We start from the raw sequence: 5195 nt of genomic DNA on the forward strand, positions 1-5195 counted from the left end.
TGGTCCTTGGTTTTGCCATCTGCTCCGGTCACTCTTGCAGCATAATGCACTGCCCCAAACATAGGAAGGAAAGTGAACAACAATTTCGTATCCACATGCATTCTCTAGGTTTGGAAAGGGCACAGTCGGGACAGCTTGCCTTTGCTCCATGAAGAAACCTGGGGGTAACTCAACAGCTGGGAGCTGGAATCATCCAAAGGCTCATTCGCTCATATGTCTGGCGCCTGGGCTGGGAGGACTCAGACTAGGACCGGCGACTAGAATGCCTGTGATGGCTTCTCCGTGGCCTCAGGGTATGGGACTTCTTATGTGATGGCTCAGGCTTCCAAAAGCCCCTGTCCCAGCAAGCAGGGTGGAGACTATGTGGCCCTTTCTGGCCTAACCTTGGGAGTCACACAGCATCACTTCCGTGACTTTCTCTTGGTTACAACAAGTTGCTAGGGCCAGCCCAGATTCAGTGGGAGGAGATAGAGACCATCACCTCTGGATGGGAGGAGCATAAGCGAAGTGGCAGCCATGTTCTAAAGCTGCTGTATCAGCCCTGTTGTGGGGCTGGTGGGCTCATTCTGCCTCCAGGTTTTTGTTTTTTTTTGTTTTTCTTTTTGCTGTACGCGAACCTCTCACTGCTGTGGCCCCTCCAGCTGCGGAGCACAGTCTCCGGACGTGCAGGCCCAGCGGCCACGGCTCACGGGCCCAGCCGCTCCGCGGCACGTGGGATCCTCCTGGACCGGGGCACGAACCCGTGTCCCCTGCATCGGCAGGCGGACTCTCAACCACTGCGCCACCAGGGAAGCCCTGCCTCCAGGTTTTGCTCCTTCCCCAGGCCAGCATTTCCTGGGCAGGCAAGGTGGGGGAAGGGAAAGTCACGATAGGAGCAGAGATGTGTTTCCAAAATGTTATTATTTGGCCTTGGGAGTGAAAGACTGTTTTGTTCAGCATACAATACCCAGTGCTGAGCACAGTGCCTGGTCCATGGGGGGGGGGGGCTGATCGGTATTTGATGGGAAGATGGGGGAGCGAGAGCAGCACAGGGCATGGGAAGCTTCACTTACCACGTGCATGTGTTGTCCACAAAGCCATGTTGAGTGTTTCTTTTTCTTTCAGTCAGCTTTGCATCACACTCGTCATTGCACTTAATCCCAAATCCAGTCTGCACGTCTTAGATTCCCTAGGATCTTCTAAATGACTCCAGCTACCGAATCTGATTTAACACATCTTGCAAAATGTGGTGCCGTGTGGGGCCCAGGGGTGCCACCACAGCTTTCTCTGAGGGTGGTTACAGCCTGATGAGCCATTCTTGGGTTGATGCCCCTTAAGGGACACAAAGCCCTGACCTCTGAAAGTTCTAGGCATTTTGGGAAGAGCTTTCAGTGAGCTTCACTTGGAGATTTGGTGCCCACTTTAATGGTGCTCCAGAAGACCTTTGCGGCTATATTAGAATTGGCCATTGTGCCAGTTGGGAACATGTGGCTTCAATGAGAAGCTCTTTTTGAAAAGTTGCTATTTGACTTGAGCTTTGATTAAGGACTTTAGAAAACAGGGGTTCAGGAACTGTGCACCTGGCAGCCAATTTAGAGTCTGACAGTTTGGGTTCCCCCAAACTGGGATCTGAGGAAACCTGGGTGAAATTCATGATGGACATCCTCATTTCACCGAAGGGAAAATAATGGCTCTGGTAGGATACACATCCTCCATAGACCTGTGGCCTGTCAAGTTAATTTTGTAAGAAAAACAGGTCACTGCCAGGTGAATATCAAGGGTTTGGGGCAATTTCATCTTGACAGTTCCAAGTTGGTCAACACCGACCCCCTCCCCCCGGCCATTTTGCTGTTTTCCATTGCTCCTGCCTCTGGACTCAAGCATCTGTGAAAGGAAATACATGAAATGGTTTGGTTGGTTTCATGTACCTGAACTAACTATGTCTCAGAGACAGTGGGCTTGTAACTAGACTTCGTAACAAACTTGCTGTGGAAATGTTTGAAAAGCAGTGGGTCCTAAATGCTAAGGGTTCTGGCAGTGCATTTAGTCCATGCAGTGATAGTTAAGGTAGCGCCCCCAGCCTCAGGCAGGGCCAACATTGGAAACCGCCCTTTGGGCCAATTTTGACCAGGCAGGTGGTAGCCACTTCCGCTGCACTCCCAGTGGCGCCCCTTTGGCCGGCCCTGGTCAGGAGCTGTGTCACACCTTTGCTTTAACCGCCCTCCTTCCAAACCTCATACGCAGTCGTGCAGAGGGCCCTCAAAGGCAGTTTTGTTGGCATTTTGAAAGTCTTTCAAGATTGCTGTCAGAGGGAAGAGATATGGGAACATATGTATATGTATAACTGATTCACTTTGTTATAAAGGAGAAACTACCGCACCACTGTAAAGCAATTATACTCCAATAAAGATGTTAAAAAAAAAAAAAGATTGCTGTCAGACTGGGAAAAAAAAGACGAACTTCAAGTTCAGTTCTTCGGGACACCTTCTGAAAAATGACTCATGCCCTCATGCAGAAAGGGCCTCATTTTTCCAAGTCCTTCTGACCTGACTTGATCCAGTAAGCCATTAACAACAGGGCTGGGAGCACTCAGTGGTCATGAGAAACCAGTAAAACAGAACTAAATGGGCTTCTCAGTTTTGGGTGAAACCCTGGGTTCCTTGCAGCTTCCGCTGAAACGGATCCAGGTCACATGCTCAATGTTGCCATGAAACTGAAATCAGAGGTGGGGGAAGTCCAGATGTTTGTTCCCCATCTTGCTAAAAGCAAACAAACAAACCAAAAAGTGATATTTGATGGGAAAGCACAATTTATAAGGAGCACGATTTTCCTCACCGGTCCTAGAAGCCCAAGGTTATAAACAGAGTCATGGCTACAGAGCCACAGAATATTAGCTCATGTGGGCGAAAGAAGGGAGCTGTTGGCCAGAACTTTTGGCTCTATGTGAGGGAAGCATAAGAATATCGTGGATAGACTTCAGCTTCATGTCCCTGGCAAGTTTGACTCATTACAACAAAACAAAACAAAAGACTCAGCTGCTTTGTTTCTGTGGAGGTCTTGGTGACTTTGCAACCAAAACAAAAACAAGCCCAGCTGGAGGCAAGCTGCCTGGTCCTGGGGGTGGCCTCCCAACCCATTCAATGGGGCATTTTTCATGCCAGATGCAGCTGAGATTTATGTTGGCCGGACACGCAGACACATCATTCACTTCCTTCCCCAAGTTTACAGAAGCGCGCTCATTGATGAGGCCGCTTTGGAGTAGGCAGGAACACGAATCTGAATGTATCCCGCCTCTGTCATCTCAGCAGGACAAGGTCACAAGCAGGATATTAGTGGAACGTGGGGGAAGGGAACCACTGTGCTCGTGGTGTGTGTGTGTGTGTGTGTACCTGAAAACTGCAGAAACTCAGCTGTTTATAGTCGCATTCACATATACCTTTCTGGGCAAGTTGGATTTGTTTGTTCCTGGGTCCTCCCCCAGTTTCCTTCCAGGCTAAAATCTGACATCCAGTCCCTTAAATCTTTAACTTCAAACAGTTGCTGAAGTGCCTTTCCTCAGATTACTACTCTCTGACTGCCTTCCCCACCACACTTTTTTGTTTTTCTGATGGCCTCCCTTGGCCCCTGATTTCCCTTTCTGCTATTCTTTTTTTTTTGTCTTAGAAGTTCAAAATTAACATTTATTCATTCATTTGACAAATATTTATGGAGCATCTGTTATATTTCAAACATTCTTGCAGGCCCTGGGAATACATTTGCAAACACGACAGATGAATCTCTGTCCTTAAGGGCTTGGTGACAATGTGATGAAGGATAAGGGTGGAGGGTGGCAGAGGTGAGATGGTGGAGGGCCTTGTCCGCTTCTCCAAGAGGGACCGTGAACCTCCCCCCCTGCTGTTCCGAGTGTCCCCGTGGAGAGCAGCCTGGGCATCACCCGAGAGCTCGTTAGAAATGCAGACTCTCAGGCCCCACCTGAACCCACAGAATCAGAATGTTCACTTTAACAGGGTGCCCAGGAGGGTTGTGTGCACTTTACAATTTGAGAAGCCCTGGTGGAGGCAGTGTGGAGCTCTTAATTCCCTGTTTTTAAACCCTGTGTTACCCGCTTCTGAGAAATCTTGGCCCCATCATCCCAGGGACATGAGAAAGACCCAAATCGGGTTGCATCAATTATGTACTCTTGTGCTCTGCATTAGTTTCATATCGTTGCTGTAACAAATTACCACAAACTCAGTGGCTTAAAACAACACAGTCTTATAGTTCTGTAGGTCAGAAGTCTGGTGGGTTCTACTGGTTTCTCTCTTTTAGGTCTCTTAAGGCCAAAATCACGGTGTCAGTGCGGTTGGGCTCTGGGGGAGAAGCCACTTCCAGTCTCCTTCAGGTTGTTGGTAGAATTCCCTTCCATGTGCTTGTAGGACTGAGGTCCTCTTTCCTTGCTGGCCATTGGCCGGGAGTCAAGCTCAGGACCTAGAAGCACCCGCGTTTCCTGGCTCTTGACCCCCTCCACTTCCAACTATGAAAACTTCATACCCTGAATCTCTCCTGCCTCTTCTCCCACCGCATCTCTCTGACTCTCTTGCCCGCCTTGTCCACTTTTCAGGGCCCATGTGATTATACTGGGCCTACCTGGAAAACCTTAAGTCCACCCACAAAGCCCCTTTAGCCGTGTAACGTTAACAGACTCAGGCTCCAGGGATTAGGATGTAGAAATCTTTGGGGGGCAGGGGCAGTATTCTGCTCCATCTCTGAAAAAAAAATAAGCTGTTCTCATTATTGTAATGACCTTAACATAAAAAATACATCTCTTAACAATTAGAATGGAATGAAATATAACTGTACCCAGAAATCATTATTCATTAGTTCTAGAAAAATTATTTCAAAATAGGACCTTTTTGCCACTCCCCAGGTCTTCAATCTGCTTTCTTTTTCTTCACCCCATATGTATCTGTCTGTCTGTCTCCCCCTCTGGAAATGTGCTCCTCAAGTGGCAGGTGCTGGGTCTCATTCCTCTTTGTGTTTCCAGCACCCAGCATGGTACTTGGCACACAGTAGGTGCTTAATGAATGCAGGAGAAATAGCCATTCATTGTTTCATGCTCAAAAATTGGTGATAAGCAGAGCTAGTGGTATTTATTTTCCTGAAGGGGCTTCTCTATTAACAATTTCAGTAAAATGTTTTAAAATCCCTTGTGTAACTCATAAGGACAGAGAGCAGAA

General features: G+C 48.1%; 1 protein-coding gene across 5 annotated transcripts in view; it reads left to right on the top strand.

The window, feature by feature from the left end:
• SLC9A7 (solute carrier family 9 member A7) overlaps nt 1–5195 on the top strand; it is a 141277-nt gene that overhangs the window by 111092 nt on the left and 24990 nt on the right. The gene's annotated exons all lie outside the window — the stretch shown is intronic.

The sequence above is a fragment of the Neophocaena asiaeorientalis genome, unplaced genomic scaffold, assembly GCF_003031525.2.
Source record: "Neophocaena asiaeorientalis asiaeorientalis breed wild unplaced genomic scaffold, Neophocaena_asiaeorientalis_V1.1 scaffold243, whole genome shotgun sequence".
Classification (NCBI taxonomy): domain Eukaryota; kingdom Metazoa; phylum Chordata; class Mammalia; order Artiodactyla; family Phocoenidae; genus Neophocaena; species Neophocaena asiaeorientalis.